Source organism: Mesoplodon mirus (assembly GCF_964341445.2).
Source record: "Mesoplodon mirus genome assembly, chromosome: 12".
NCBI classification, from domain to species: Eukaryota; Metazoa; Chordata; class Mammalia; order Artiodactyla; family Ziphiidae; genus Mesoplodon; species Mesoplodon mirus.
Window position 1 is genome coordinate 5,764,299 of NC_138988.1, and position 16,755 is coordinate 5,781,053.

The window sequence follows — 16,755 nt, forward strand, 5'->3', positions numbered from 1 at the left end:
GCCCACCCAGGAATGATAGCTCAGTGAGGGCAATGTGTTCACTGCTGTAGCCAGCCCCCTTGCACATAGGAGGGCCTCCATACTTATTTGTTAAGTTGAATTACCCTGGGCCTGCTTACTTAGTCTCTCTAAAGCTTCTGTTTCCTCAACAATACAAGTAGGAAAAATAAAACTTAGATCATAGGATTTTTAAATTATGCTTTAAATTGTGAGGTTGTTGTAGATTCATATGCGATTGTCAGAAATAATACAGAGATATCCCATATATCCTTTACCCCACCAGTAACATCTTGCAAAACGAAAGCACTATATCACAACCAGGATGTTGACATTGATCAATCCATTGATCTTTTAGGATTTCCCTTCTAGGACTTTTATGTGGATTAATTGCAATTATGCAGGCATAATGTTTAGCAAAGTGCATGAGTACTGTAAACGTTTAACAAAGGCAGCTAATATCCTTCTAGGAGACAATATGATGTAGACCAGTGCTGCTCAAAACATAATGTGAATATGAATCATCTGGGGGACTTGTTGAAGTGCAGATTCTAATTCAGTAGGCCTGAGTGGGCCTGAGAGTGTGCATTACTAGCAAGTTCCCAGGGGGTGTCTGCTGTGGCTGACAGGCTAAACACGTGGACTCCAAAATCAGACTGCCAGGGTTCAATTCTAGTTGTGCCCTTATTATCTTTAAGACCTCGACAAGTTATTTAACCTCTCAATGCTTCAGTTTCTTTATTTGCTTCATAGGGGTATTTACAGTCCCTATCTCACAGGGCTGTTGTGAGGCTTAATTATCTTAAAGCACTTAGTGCCTGGGCTGGAGTAAGTGCTCATTAAGTGTTAGGTACCATTATTATTTTAGATTATTTCTTATTCTGTACTCTCTCACTGAAATAAGACCATTTGGGTTTTCCCACTAGTTACTTTGGCCCGCAGAAAAGTAGAAATTCACCTGTTCTCTATGAGAAAAGAGAGAAGTTATTGCTAGAAGGTATTTGTAGAGCTCTTCTAGATCAAAAATGGCAAACACCTGATTCAGCAGTTCCTATTCCCCACCCACAGCAGACGTTACTAATCAATCTTGACATTCTTTTTTCATTGAACCTCAACAATAGCTTCAGAGGCCTTCTTAAGGGAGGGCTCCAGGCATAGCTGGTGCTCAAGATGAAACCTGTGTGCCGATAGTGATCTGGTCTAAGCTCCTCCCAGAAGTGAAGGCTTAGCCCCAGGGCTGCAAACTGACTTCCAAGGCTCACACTGTCACCCAGAGACTGAGTGTGAACTAGAACCTCCATCTGTGCTCTCTGCGGAACGAGTTGGAGTGAAGAAAGCAAGAAAGGAAGACCTGGAGAGATTCACGAGAGCACGTTAGAAGCAAAGGGATACAGGTAGAGAAAGACTTCCTTCATAGACAGGTTAGTGCATCTAGAAGAACAATGAGTCCCTATGCACTGCGACCATTTCAGATTGGCAGCCAGTGGGGTTTCCCTTATGACCCCTATGGAGTATGACATGGGAGGACACCCTGAAAAATGAACTACTTATCGGGAATGTGGTGTGGAAAAGAAAACTGTCTTTACAGTACTAACTGGGGAGGCCTTAAAAAATTGAAAGGAGCAAATGGAAAGGCAAAGACCTTATTCCCACTTAATTGAACTCCTGAGGGCTTTTCCATGTGTGAGTTATATCTGTCTTGATGGGGCAGCTGTGCGCTCCACCCTGTAATTCTGCCTCTCCCCTCTCTCCTCTCCCCGCTCTCAGTTTTCATCACTGGACCGCGCTTGACTTCACAGACCATCGTGGACCCAGGACTTCAAGGTAAATCAGATTGTGGCCATTTTTGTGGATTGGTAGAAAGACAAGAATCAAATCTTCTCTCTGAGCAGTTTGAATGATGAAGGTATGAAAGGAGTCAGTTACTGGTGGGGGCAAAAGCCAAAAGGGGGAGTAGGGGCAGTAATAAGGGAGCCAAAGTGAAGAGGAGGCTCCTTGGTAGGTAAATGAGGAAGAATCAAACTGCGAAGAGGCACAGAGAAACGGAGAGGGAGTCTGGGTAACGACTCTGTGGCCCGTGGGGAGGCAGAACCATGGTTCCCAGAGCTGCTTTTTCCTGCACTTTCTTCCCCTTTTAATTAATATGGAAAATTTCAAATCTATGCAAGATTAGACAGGACAGGGACTTCCCTGGCAGTCCAGGCTTCCACTGCAGGGGGTGCGGGTTCCATCCCCGGTAGGTCGGTTGGGGAACCAGGATCCCGCATGCTGCCGGGCTTAAAAAAAAAGAAAAGAGTAGACAGAATAGTATAACCCCCGGCCCCCATACCCATCCCTCCACTTCAACCGTGATCGACTCAGGGTCCATCTTGTTTCTTCTCTATCTCCACTCACTCACCTTCTTGATTATTTTTATTTATTTTAAATAAACTTCTGGTGCACTTATAAAATCCTTGCTTTGAAACATTCTTATCAGTGGTCCATGCACAGCCTGCCTTATTATTATTATCTTTTTTAGTTACTTACTTAAAGTAATTTTTTTGTTTGTTTTTCAATTTAGAAGTTTGCCCAATTTTTTCTTTTACCTCCTTAAATATATTTTTTATTATGGTAAAATATACATAACATAAAATTTACTATTTTAACCATTTTAAGTGTGTAGTTCAGCGGCATTCACACTGTTGTGCAACTATCACTTAAGTAGTTAATATTAGTAGTGAACCCGTGAACCCATCAACCAAAAACTAAGACTTTGACAATGACCTATACCTAACCAATGGCTCCCTGCCACCCAACCCTTGCAGTTCCCCTCCCCAGGTAACCATCATTCTGAATTCTCTCATCATCCTTCCCTTACTTCTTTTTTACATAGTTTTATTGCAGGTGCATGTACTACCACAATTATTTTTCATGCTATTTGTAACATTACAAATAGGATATTATGCTGCGAGTAACCTTTGGGGACTTGCTTTTTTCACTCACTATTGTCAAGATTCCCCTCTATTGCTGCAGGCCTCTGTGGAAGTCACTCGTTTAGGCTGCTGTCTACATTCCCTTGTGTGGACAGTCCATGTCTGACACATTCCACCTCCAGTGCACTTCTGTCTTGACAGCATACCTTCCTTTTCTTACGGTAGCTTGAGTGTGTCTCTCATCTGCTTGATCAAGACATTCAGACGGAAACCACTCTGGTTAGATGTGGCCAGAGAGAAGTCACACTAATGCTGATGTAAGGGAAGCAGCGAGATTAATCCTTGGAAAGGTTGAAGACTGGTCACATCCATGAGAAAAGGCCCCATGATTTATCTGCAGAGTAAGGCTCAGTCTAAGCAGTGATGGAAATTAAAGAGGCAGCTTTAGGACCTCCACCCTGACCCAAAATGGAAATCATTTTGCAGTACACAAATGGCAGAGCTGTCATACAGATCAAATGAGATAATGATATGTGTGGACACTTTGTAAACCCCAGAGCCGTTTTATAAATGTGCAGTTGCACGGTGATTGTTATCGTTACTCATTTGCATTATCTGGACAAATCATTTTCCTATCCCTCCATGATTATGGTGGCTGTCTGTTTATACGGTGCCCCAGCAAGGCTGGGTTTAAGGGAGGTAGAGAGAAGGGGAGAGATGTGAATGTTCACCAAATATTCTGTCTGGTCTTTAGTCCCTGCAACAGCTCTTCAAATTAAGAATTGTCTCTGTTGTACAGATGAGAAAACTGGGCTTGATAACATGCCCAAAGTTATAACTTTGGGCATGTTATAACTTCATAACTGACAGAGGTGGGGTTTGATTCAAATTCAGGTTTGTTCAAATCCAAAGCCCTTCCTCTGTTGTCACACTTCCCGAAATCTGCCCCAGCAGTCCTCACCCTTTCCTCATTCCATGTCCTAATCTGGCAGGACGAAAACCTCCTCTTTATGATCTTTCTCAGGATTGTTTTCCCCTAGTCTGAGACTATTGATGAACTAAAATGGAGTCTAAGTAAAAATGTCTTTGGGAAGACTGGGAGCCTCCCCGAGCTTTAATCTGGGAACCAGGGAAACAGGCGTGGTTATGCTTGGGTCAACTTGTCACCTGGGTCATCCTATCTCCATTGGACCTGTGTGGACAGCAGGAGAGTATTTCACAGGGGGCCGCAAGACCGTGGCCCTCTCCGCGGTTTAGGTAAACCTAATCTCACTGTAAAATAGAACTATCTACACCTGTCCTGCTCCCCATCCCGGGGCTAAGATCAAATGAGATAACAGGCTGTGACCCGATATAATTGGATGAGGTGATAGATGGGAAAACAGTTTGAAAACTGCAAAGCATTTCCCCCCAGCATTAATGTAAGCCGGCATTTGTTATCATTCCATCTCAGCAGAGCCATCTCCCAGGGAAAGCCCTATAGCAGGAGCCCCTAATAATGACTGAGGTTTGAGAACAGCCTGAAGGCAAGCAACATGAAGCCATTTCAAGCAAACCAGAGGAAGTCCAGTCCCTGACTATTTATTTTATGAAGTTAGCGGCTGGGTACGTTAAGCAAATGTTTTCTTAATTGTGGCAGTATGAGAAAACAATGGGGCAAGGGCTGCCGGGGACCGGGGAGGATCAGGCCCCCACCCCTCCTACCCACACCCCGAAATCTCCAGAGAATGACAGGAAAAAATTAAAGACAGGGCTTTTCTTTTCGTGGTCACATGTCTACGCTGCTGCTGTAATAAGAACCTGCACCGATTAGAAATGTTTCGCCCCCTCCTCTCCGCCCCTTCCCGGGCACGTTCCGGAGCAGACGGGGCTGTGGACTCCGGGAGTGTGCCAGACACAGCAAACACCGGTGTGTGAGCGCCTGGAGGGGGCTCTTTCCACCCCGAACTCTCTCCCTTCCTCCTCGGTTCCCTCCCTTCCACACTGACTTCATTTACTAGGACTTCCTCCTCCGGGCGAGGGAGGGGGAGGAAAGACGCTGCCGTGCGCCTGTGGGGTGTGTGTGGAGTGCGGGGTGTAAAATGCTGTAATGAGAGGCAGCCGAGCGGCGTCTGAGAGCCGGGGACTGCAGCAGCCGTTCTGATCGCGGTGGCACCTGAGCGCTCACCTCCCCAAGCAAGTGCGACCTGTCCCTTCAGGTGCGTGTGTGGTCGCCGGCCTGTCGGGCAGAGCGGCTGGGGGTGTGCGGGTCACGAGCGGACGAACCAGTGCCCCAGGTCGGCGGCCCGTGGAGCGTGGAGCCCGGGAAGCGGGAAGCGCCGGCGTGCGCGGCGCTCCGGCGGCTGAGCGGGCGTGGACGCCGACCCCCGGGAGCCTTCCCTGGGCAGCTTAGCGAGCCGCTCTGCGTGATAGGCGGGGACGCGTGCGGGTCTGGAGCCGAGGGCTGCGGAGGTGCCGCAGGTCCGGCGCGAATGCGCGGGCACTTGCCCGGCTGCGTGGCGGTTAAGGGGCAGGGAGGTTAAGGGACAGCGGGTAAGGGATCGGGTCGACTGTGGTCGTCGTGGTCACGTGTGCTGTGTCCACCGGACGCGAGAGCCTACTGTGTGCGTGCGGGGGAGGGGGGAGGCGTTCTGGCCCGCACCGGCGAGCCCCTGGGCGCGCACGAGAGGTTCGTTTATGTTCGTGCGTGTGCACCAAAGCTGTGTTCCCGCTGCCTGGGCCTCTGGGGTCCGGTCCGGTGTGTGTCAGAGGCTGGTGCACACCGCGTGCGCCGAGTCCACTTGCTCCCAGGGCTCGAGCGCAGCCCGGGCCCCATGCGGACGTTGACCGCCCGAGCGCGTCTGCATCCGTTGGGTAGGTGAGAGCTGCCGTCAGGAGCGGGGCGGGTGGGGGAGGGGAAATGAGCCTCCCCCGGGCGTGCGAGGCCCCGCCCCCGCCTCCCCGCAAGCTCACCTGGGCCCGGCCCCCACCTGCTGGGCTGGAGGGGCGGGTCCGGGGGCGTGGCCCGGCGGAGCCCGGCAGAGCCCGGGAGAGGGCGGGCGGCGCCTCATTCCAGGGATTCCTCGCGCTCCCGCGCTCGCGTCCGCCGCGGAGCCGGCTCGGCGCGCGCCGCCCGTGTGTGCGTGTGGGTGTGCGGAGCGGCGGGGGTCGGTGCGGGAGCGCGGGCGCGAGGGCGCCTGCGCGTCGGCGCGCCCCCGGAGTGCACCCGGTCCCGTGCGCCCCGTGTTCCCGCCCCCGCGCCCAGCGGGGCCCGGCCGGCCCGAGGCGGGCGAGCCCAGAGCCGCCCGGCGGTGAGTGCGGGAGAAGGGGGCAGGGCGAGGGCTGGCTTGCGGAGAGCTCAGGGGTGGACTGGTTCGGAGCGAGACGGGGGCGTCCTCCTGGAAGGACGGACGAGGCGGCTTGTTCTTGCGGGGCAACTTGAGGCTCCTGGTGGGAACCGAAGCGCCAGGACACCCGGAGGGAGAGGTCTAGCGTCTGGAGTGGAAGCTGTCCTGGGAGTCGGCGGCGAGGGGCCTGCTGGGGGGGGTGGGCCCGCGCCCTGTAGCCCCTTGGTCGTGGCCAGCGGCAAAGGACGGCTGTGGTGCGGGACCGTGGGACATGGCAGAGGATGGGCAGCTGGGATCGGCTCTTTCCTCTCTGTATACTTCCTGCCCCCTTTCCAAAACAAAACGGCACCCTCTTCCTGCAGTGAGTGAGTGCAGGCCTCGCCGCAAAGCAAAGGTCTTTTCCTTTTTTTTTTGCTTCAAGTCTCCTTTTATTCATCGCCCTAGACCTTTAAATCTCTTAGGTTAGGATGACAGCACTGTTGGGGCCGCTGGTCTTTATGCGCTTTAGTTGGCATGTGTTCGTCTGTTCAAGCCAGCTGACTTAAAAAAATCGGTTTCACTTTGATCATTGGTGCTGTGTGTTTGCTAGTCGTTATTTCCTTCTCTGCGGTTAATAAGAACCAGCAGCCTGGGGGGCGGGTTGGAGGCGGCTCTTCTAGTTTTTACCAGCGGCTGGTTGCCCCCTCTATTTGGAAGGTACTGTCTCCTGTAGAGTTTGAGTATCTTTTTTTACAAACCCAAGCCTACCTTGACGAAAATGAAGGCTCTCATTTGTTTTCTCTAAACTTTCGAAGACAAAGGCAACAAATGTTAATTTTCCTATTAGTATTTGAAGGTCAGTTTTGCGTTCCATTTTAGCATACCAAAGTGTTAACTCTTTGCACTAGCCTCCCAGTCCACAGACTTGCAATGTTCATTGTTTCCTGCTTGCAGCTGATGAAGTCTGCGCATGAGCGTGAGGGGAGTAGTGTGGGTCGTTTAAAGAGCGCTGAGGGGTCAGCGCCTCAAGGCTGTACTGGGGGCGCGATATTGGAACAAGTTATTTATCATCTATCTCTAAATCTCAGTGCTCTCATTTAAATAATGGGTTTAGGAATACTCAGAAGTTTGTTGTCTTGTACTCAAGACAGTTTTGTGTGTGTGTGTGTGTGTGTGTGTGTGTGTCTGTGTGTGTTTGTTTTCTGTGTATTTCCTGATGTATCTGCCTGAAAAGTCACCTCCGTCCTGGTAGAAATGAGGTAAACCCCTCAATTTGTTGTTTGACTTTGGCAACATTTTAATCCCAGGCTAATTTCCCCTGCCACGGTTTTTTCACACTTCTGGGCAGCCTGCCTTTGCTTTCCATTTGGAAGGGAATGCAAACTAAATTTTATGTTGACCAAAACACAATACAATTAAGAAGATAATTCTGCTATAAATAACCATGAACTACATTCCAAAACTGTGAATGTTGTAGTAAAAACAGCTCTGGCTTATTTCTGGAGACTTGAGTTCAAGTCCTATCCCTGTCACCTACTAAGTTTGTGACCAGAAAAAGCTACTTCTAGTTAACATTTGTGCTTTATTTTCCTCTGTAAGAGGGTGATAAAATCTGTTCTGATACATCACAGAGTTAATTACAGGGAATAGTGTGCTTTGAAAAGTATTTTGTGTTATGTTATTTATAAAAGTCTTTGAAGACTTTAAAGAGCTTCATAAAACACAGTTGTCACCACTTCTCCCACCCGATTTAGAACTATGACTTTACCTTAAGGTTTCAACACTTCTTACAAAACGATAATTATGAAATGAAAACTTTCCCTTTCAAATGGCCTATTTGACAAGAGTTCTGCAGTGTGAAATTCCTTTTAACTCCTTAGGGAGTCAGCCTTGTCATCAGCCTCTGGTGGTTGCCCAAACAAATCCAAAGGAAGATTTTACTTTGTGTTTCTTCCTGGTGTCTCTCCTGGATAGTTTTGTTGTGCAACTTTTAGTTTGCCTTAATAAAATAATAAGTCATATAACCATAATAAAAGTTGCTTTGCAACTTTGAGTATGACTTAATAAAATAATGAGTTGTCATAAGTTTAGGAGGTAAGAGTCAAATACATTGGGAAAATTCTAATATAACTAAAATGATGACACTATGTGGCAGTTTTAACATATCAAGTTGTCTCTTCATTGCTTGTGTTAGACAAGCTGTTGCAGTTATGGGAACCTGGTGAAAGAGAGGGTTGTTTTTTTTTTTTTTTTTTTGGTTAAGAAGTTTCTGCAGGGTATGTTGACTGAGGCTTGTTTGTGATTCTTTTAGGGAGCCTCTCTGAAGTTAATCAAGTCTATATGTGGGAGCTTAAGAGAAAAGGGGATAATATCAATCAGTCTATTGATAATGTCAATAGCCATTTAGGATCTGTCCACATGAAAACAACAAACAAAAAACCAGACAAGTTAGAAATCAGACTGCCAAATCTCGATAGTATAAACTGCCAAGGTAAGGAAGGAAGGAGTGTACGCATGAAGTGGTGAAATCAGAAAAATTCTTTCTACCTGGGCTACACCATAGTAGCTCTTTTACAAAAGAAGAAGCCCTTGTAGAATGTGCTTTCAGTATCTCAGGCCTCAGGTCTTATAACCAGATACGTCAATCCTCACTGTTCGTGGATTCCTGTATTTGTGAATTTGTCTCCTGACTAAAATTTATTTGTATCCCCAAATCAGTACTTGGGGCAGTTTCTTCCTAGGCACAGTGGTTCAGTACTCACTAATTTAGAGATCTCAGAGGCTTTATAGAATATAATGACTGCGAATGATAAGAATTTACCATATTTAATGATGCCGATAATGAAAGAGCTTCCTAGTGATGCAACGTGTCATGGGTTAGAAGACTTTTCTAGGCTACTAGTAGGCTGGGAGTTGAGATTTTGGTACAGTGGGGAGCTCGACCTGGGTGTTATGGGAAGTTTGCCAACTTAGGCTGCGATGCAGGTCCGTGTCTGAAATTCTTGGGTGTAACAGGTCCCCAAGAGGACCTGGCACCTCAGGTCTTCTGAATAGGAGATTCTAAGTATCCAAATAAAATAAATGGCAAGAACAAGCATATCCAGAGTAAACTAGAAATGCCAAAGAGTTTCTTTTATTTCCTTATGAGGTGCTGTAGAAGGCCGAAGTATTGAAAATGAAGAGACAGGTTCACAGTAGCCTAAATATGAGAAAGAAAAGGATAGTTCATTGTTTGTTTGACAACCGTGTTGAAAAATCGTGGCAATCGGTAGTCTGCTCAAAAAGTCCAGATTTGAATTTTATTTTTCCTCTTTGGACAGAGTGGTGGTGTCAGTGTGGGCCCACACACAGGCACTCTCCAGGGGGCACTTTAGGGAGATGGATGAACTTCAGCCAGCAGAAAGAATTTTACACCAGTGTTGGGCAGCCTCACATAAAGGACATGAAATACGCTATAACCTGAGTTTGGTTTTGCAGCTTTAAGTCCATATAGGTGACCCTGACAGGCACACGATTGCTTTCGTACAGTCCATGTGTTTGCACAGCTGACATTGTTGCCAAACTGTGTTATAGTAATTAAGGATTTTACTTATTGTGTGGTAGCACCGTTGGGCGGCTTCTGTTGCCCGGGTCATCAAGATGACTAAATATCACATCCCTACAGTCCCCACCTCGGGGAGGGGGGTGCCTGGGAGGCCCATGGAGCCTTGGGCCATTTTAGCATCAGAAAACCTAAGGTGGCTGAGTTGAGCATTTATGCAAGGATTGCCATCCAGACTGGTACCCGTTTTTCAGCCCAGCTGACTCTGTGTTGATGTGATGGGAGGTGGAGATGAGCAGGAGACAGAGCTAAGTTGATGGCAGGCACCTGAGGTTACCTTGTTCCTGATACCTGATGTGTCCCACGGGGGGTGGAGGGGTGGGGGGGGGAGATGGATGGCTGCCTAGCCTATAGACCTGCCCTATTGAGGTTTCATGGGAGGGGGAGGGGTGTTAAACCCATACGGGAAGGGTACACACCCTGTACTAACTTACTGAATTCTTTAGTTTTCTAGGATGGGGCTGGGGGGGTGGGGGAGGAATTGCCAACAGAGCTGGCTCTCATCCTGGGACTTACGCTTGAGGTTGACAGGCACCTGAAAGAAGCCTAACAAGGGGTTTTACACACACACACACACATATATATATATATTTAAATTAATTAATTAATTTTTTGGCTGTGTTGGGTCTTCGTTTCTGTGCCAGGGCTTTCTCTAGTTGCGGCGAGTGGGGGCCACTCTTCATCGTGGTGTGCGTGCCTCTCACTGTCGCGGCCTCTCTTGTTGTAGAGCACAGGCTCCAGACGTGCAGGCTCAGTAGTTGTGGCTCACGGGCCCAGTTGCTCCGCGGCATGTGGGATCTTCCCAGACCAGGGCTCGAACCCGTGTCCCCTGCATTGGCAGGTGGATACTCAACCACTGCGCCCTTCTACCAGGGAATCCCCCACAGGTATATTTTTAATTCTCTGGAAATAAGCATAGAACATGTAGATGTGTTGTTCAGATTTCAGACATTTGGCCTTCAAATGAATTTTCAGAAATGATTATGTGTAGAAATAAGGAATTGGATATAAGGGGAAGTCAGGCAAGTCCTTCTGACCTTGTACCTGGTAGGATGCTTCAAATTACGGCAAGACAGGGCCATAATTCATGTCTGGCACATGCCTCGATAAGGAAAGCTAGACAGGCAAAGGGTCCAGACCCTTGAAGGAGTATTTTGAATAAGGACTGGTTTCTGTTTAGGAGTGTGACGTACAATTTCAGGTTGTGAGAAATACAAACAACGCGGTGAAAGTTTTCAAATATCATTCATTGAACCTTCAGAGTTATCCCCTGGAGTTTAATAGCAGGTTGTCTTGAACATGACTAAGTAGGAACCATCCTTCCTGAATACTGAACCTGCTCTTGGAGCTTGAAGCCCTCAGGGCTTATGTTAATTGCTGTGTGCCCTGGGCCCCAGGGATCCTATGGCATTGCTGCCAGTGTTGTCTGTCCCAGTCTCACCAACCGACTTGGTGTGAAAATCTTCTTACCTGCCTTGGTTACTGTTCATGTGACTCTGTGCCGCTTTCTTTTCAAAGAAAGTGAAACATGTCCTGGTTTTTATGTTCCTAAGAGAGGAGGGCTTGTCTTCCTTTGCTTTCTTTAGAAATTACCAGATTATCGCTTCATCTATATCTCAAGGTATAGGGGAAAGAGCACAGGACTAGAAGTCTAGCTGGAAGGTATTCTTTATTTTGGGGTTTGTTTTTTTTTAGATAAGCTAAAAAATTGCTTTACTCTAAAAGGTCTTTATGAAAATCAGCTGAAAAATAGTTAAAATGGTGTTGGATGGTGAGGCAGGAGACTTGGATTCTAGAGTTAGCTTGTTCAGGAAGTCACTTATATTCTTGGCACCTTGGTCTTTCATCTGTAGAAAAATATAATCCTATCTGTGAGGATCAGTAAGCCAATGTATGTGAGTGTGTTATTAAAAGTATAGGCTGCAAGGCAGTAAGGTGGCATAATGTGAATGTATTTCTCACTTGCGTTGATTGGGCATTTTCAGTTACGTTGTATCATTTAATCCATGTGCCAAGCTTGTGACCATGTGAAGTAGGCAACGTTGTGACCATTTTCTTTAGGTGTGCGAACTTGGGCCCAGAGAGGTTAAATGGGCCCCACAATTGGTGTTAGGCAGTTAGAGCAAAGTCTAGAACATCATCGGCTTTCCGTGATGACGGATTGAATGAGTTCAACGTATTAAAATAGGGCTCAGACTTAGGTTTTCTGATGTTGAAGTCCCGGCTCTGCTGATTTAACAGCTGGTAAAGTGCAAGAAGAAAAAAGGGTTACACCAATGAGAGAGGTTTTGAGCAAGAAGAACAGAGGGATGACCTGAGAACTGGATGGATGTTACTAACAGAGACAATCTGTGTGTGTTACCAGAAGTTAGTGGGGCCTCAGTTGGACACGCTATGGAGAAGAAACAGCCAGGAGGTTAATTCACGTCTACCTGATGTGCCTGAAGCTATGCTTGCACGTGGCCACCAGAATCTGGTGACGATTCGGTATGAAATTTCATTCCAGTTAACCTCATTGAGACTCACAGCTATCCACATCGACCACCGAGTGACCTGCATTTGGTGTAAGTTGCTCAGGGCAGGGGGTTCATGTTTTCTTTTCTGAAAAGTCTCTATGTAGTGTTTGCCAGACATAGGAGATACCCAGTGAAAGCCTCTGAATTCTTGATGGCCCCAAGGGCCACACCCCCCCTGCCATAGTGAGATACTTCATACTGTAGGCTTGTCTTACAGTTATATTTCTTAGCTGAGGCCAAGTTAGATTAGCTCAGGAAGCGGTCCTGATAGAGGTATGGGACAGGGCCAGCAGGAATGAGGGATCCTGAAGAGTGTGCGTCTGGGGGTTGGACGTGCCATCAGGATCCCAGGATAACGATATCTTCCTATTTCAGGTTTTTGCTCAAGTGACAGTGTGGCAGGGACATCAGGAGGTTTGCATGGGCCTCTCCCAGCCTCCACTGGTTTCCACCTCTGGCCAAGACTCTCACTCTTTCCTAAATTACACTGTAGTTGGGCCAGTGTTACTGGAGGAGCTGTGCCGTGAGCCAAGCTTGGTGCTGTAGCTTTCACCTTGGAAATCTCCTTGGAACACTTCTATGAGTATCTTGAAATTCTGTTCCCTTGGAACACTTCTATGACGTTTCTTGAAATTCTGTTCCCTTGCCTGAAAAAAAACAAATACACCCCATAATTCTATTCCCAAGATAGGAGTTCATGTCCTCTGGTTGATCTAAAAAAAAAAAAAAAAAAAAAAAAGACGGTCCTTTGTGGAAGCCCAGAATAATGGTGTTCAAATTTAGAGCTGAGCTTTTATTAGCACCCAATATCCCTAAAATGTAGTAGCTTTATCATTGATACCTATTATTCCCTAATTCTCAATCTTAAGCTCTTTGGAAGAATGTATTATTGGGGGTAAGGGAGCTTCAGGAAAGGAATATGGGCTGGCAGAGAAAATACTGACCATTGCCTGGAAAAAAAAAACCCCAAAAAACAAAATATGTGTTCTCTTCACCATGAGTTATATTCATAATTGACAGCAACTACGAAAAAAAGATGAATGGATAGACCAGAAACGGGTTGCAGTGCAGTAGAACCCTTACAGATGGACTTGATGTCTTTATCCAGAAGCACATTCCTCTCCCTTTTATGGGGTTATTATGTTCCAGGTGTCAGTGTTTTAAGTGATTATGTTTTCGATGATCACGATATTGTAAAAACTATCACGCCAATGGGAACACATCACTGGCTTGTACTTAGATTTTTCCAGATGCCGTGTAATCTTTTACAAAATCTCATAGATGATTTATGGTTCATAAGGGATATAAAATAAACCAGACATGTCACTCCCCTGTTTAAAACCACTCAGACCATTCAAGGACTTTTCACTGACTAAAGAATAAGATCTCAGCTTTGTCACACCCTGCAAAGAACGCATGATCCGACCCGTGCCCACTTCCCCGCCTTGCCCCATCCTCTCGCTGTGGTCATGGGAGCCCCCCGCGTCCACAGGGCCAGCTTGGTCTCTCCCCCACCTCCCCCTTTACAAGCCCAGTTCCCCTTATCCTTTAGGTCTCTCATCTCAGAGGAATCTTCTCTGTCTCAAGTAGTGGCCAGTGCCCTTTTTCTAGTATGTTTACCATCATTTGCAATTTATTTAATATGTTTGCCTTTGTTTTGACACATAATTATTTTAATACATGTAAAATGCATTCACTTCTGACACCCTATGAGGGAGGTAATATCAACATCCCCATTTTACAGATGAGGAAGCAGACACACAGACATAAAGTCAGTTCCCAGGTCACAGAGGTAGGAAGTTGCTGTGCTCATTCAAGCTCACACGGTTAGTGTCCAGAGACCCCCCTCTTAAACCACCGTGATGCTCATTTCCCTCTCAGCTGACTGTGACCCTCCATCAAATACTGTGACTGGGGCTTCCCTGGTGGCGCAGTCAGTGGTTGAGAGTCCGCCTGCCGATGCAGGGGACACGGGTTCGTGCCCCGGTCCAGGAAGATCCCACATGCCACGGAGCGGCTGGGCCCATGAGCCATGGCCGCTGAGCCTGCACATCCACAGCCTGTGCTCCGCAACGGGAGAGGCCACAACAGGGAGAGGCCCGGGTACCGCAAAAAAACCCCAAAAAACAAAAAAACCAAAAAAATACTGTGACCGTAGTTTTTTCCCCCATGTTACTCACATGTCTCACATGTTTTATTGGGTTTCTTGGACTGCGGATATTGTACAAGATGTAAAATTCAGAAGTTTTTTTTTTCTTTTTTTACTGTTATCTTCCACCTTTATTTGCTTAGGGCTTTTGTGGCTGAGTAATGCCTGGTCCCTGGTCCTCCTCTCCCACCTGTATCACTGTACCCGCTCTTGTGGTCCTTATCTCACACCTGGTTCCTACAGAAGCCTCCTAGCTGATCCACGTGACTCCTGACTTCATCCCTGCAGGTCAAACCGTCCTCCCCACACCTGCTAAACTAAAACATCATGACATCATCTCCCCAGCCTGCTCAGGAACTCACCACTGCCCGTTGCCTACTGCAGTAAGTGGACGCCAGCCTGGCCAGTCTTGCGCTGTCTCCCGAGTTCACCCACACTGTGCTCCCTGCACTTAGGTGCCGCCACTCCTCAGCAGGGGTCCTCAGTCCTGCCTGGGTGAGGCTCAGTCTCCCTCCCGGGCTCTCATACCTGCTGCTGTGCCTTCCCTCAGGCTGTGGATCCAACAGGACTGGACATGTAAGGATCAGACAGGGTACTTGCACCCAGGAAATATTCACACCATGTGATCCAGGTGAGGAGGAGAGGTCAGAGAGTAGAGACTGCCCAGGGGAGAGGAATGGGAAGGAAACCTTTAAAGTGGCTTTTTAAAACACACACACACACACACACACACACACACACACACACACACACACACACACACACACACCAAACTGAGAAAAAATGTGTGTTCATGAGGTAAACACTTCAGCTGACACTGATCTCTCTTTTATAACACACTACACATTTCAGTGTTAAATTATATTTTGTCTTTTATTATGCTCTTATATTTGTCTGTTGTTATCCCATTCCCTATACTTTAGGTTCATGAACAAGGTTGTAATTCCTTAAAAGCAGGGACCATATCTTCTGTTTCTCTGTGACCTCTCCCGGAGACTTTGCTGAACTCAATAATTGTGTAATAAAAATTGGTTGCATTAATAAGGTTGCAGCAGATGGCAAGTGCCTCGTAGATGAACCTTAAACACCTAATCTCTTATCTACCTACTTTGAACCTAAGTTGCTTGGAGTGAATGAACTTAAATAATCTTCCACGTGCTAGAATTCTGGGTCTACTTTTGTGTCATTTGGTATTTTTATGCTTTGATATTTTGCTTCTGTGCACATACTTTGCATAAGAGGCACATGTTAACATGTATCTTTTTGGGTTTAGAATTTTGAAAGCATTGTCCTTCAACTTAATGAGGCAATTAATTTAAGGAATTGTGAGTCTAAATACTGCTTTACAGAGTAGAATGCTTATCGGCATTTACTTAAAATAAAAGACTTTAAAGTTAGGGACTTCCCTGGTGGCACAGTGGTTGAGAGTCCGCCTGCCGATGCAGGGGACACGGGTTCGTGCCCCAGTCCGGGAAAATCCCACACGGCACGGAGCACGTAAGCCCGTGCGCCACAACTACTGAGCCTGTGTTTGAGAGCCTGTGAGCCACAACTACTGAGCCCATGTGCTGCAACTACTGAGCCCATGTGCCGCAACTACTGAAGCCCATGTGCTCTAGGGCCCGCGTGCCGTAACTACTGAAGCTCGCACACCTAGAGCCTGTGCTCCACACAAGAGAAGCCACCGCAATGAGAAGCCCGCGCACCGCATCGGAGAGTAGCCCTGGCTTGCCACAACTAGAGAAAGCCGGCGCACAGCAATGAAGACCCAATGCAGCCAAAAAAAAAAGACTTTAAACTCAAATCTTGCCTGAATAGGAAACTGGCTTGTGTGACAAGAATGTAACTAAGTTCTTGAGAGTTCAGCAAACCTTTTCCTGTCAGTCTGTTGCAAACTTTTGTTTTCTTTGCCTTTCAACAAGTTTCCAAATCCTTACTCTCAGGAGGTGATCTTTTCTATCTTACAAGGAAGACAAGGATTGTGAATGTCACTCATTTTTCTCTCATGTGCCTCTGATTTTACTCACCTCCTCCTTGTCTCTGAAAAAGAAGAAATTTACTGTTTGCTTTACAACGTCACTGTCCTCCCTGTCACTCAGAGTCCTCTTGGACTCTCCTCTGACACCTTGAGACCTCCCAAGCTCCATCACTTCTGTCTGTGTTTTCTCTTATCCCCGCTGCCCCCGACACACGCCCCTCATTACTTCTTGCCCGCTGTATCCCTGTATCTTTCAGATTGTCCCCTGCCTTTGGCTTCCTATTCTGTAGGCTGCGA

At 47.1% G+C, this 16,755-nt stretch overlaps 1 protein-coding gene across 1 annotated transcript in view; it reads left to right on the top strand.

Moving 5' to 3' along the window:
- The first annotated feature begins 6,108 nt into the window (after positions 1–6,108).
- Positions 6,109–16,755, top strand: part of VGLL4 (vestigial like family member 4) — a 155,100-nt gene continuing 144,453 nt past the window's right edge. Inside the window, exon 1 of the mRNA XM_082638760.1 lies at positions 6,109–6,199. The gene's annotated coding sequence lies outside the window, so the exon portion shown is untranslated. The remainder of the gene's footprint in view (positions 6,200–16,755) is intronic.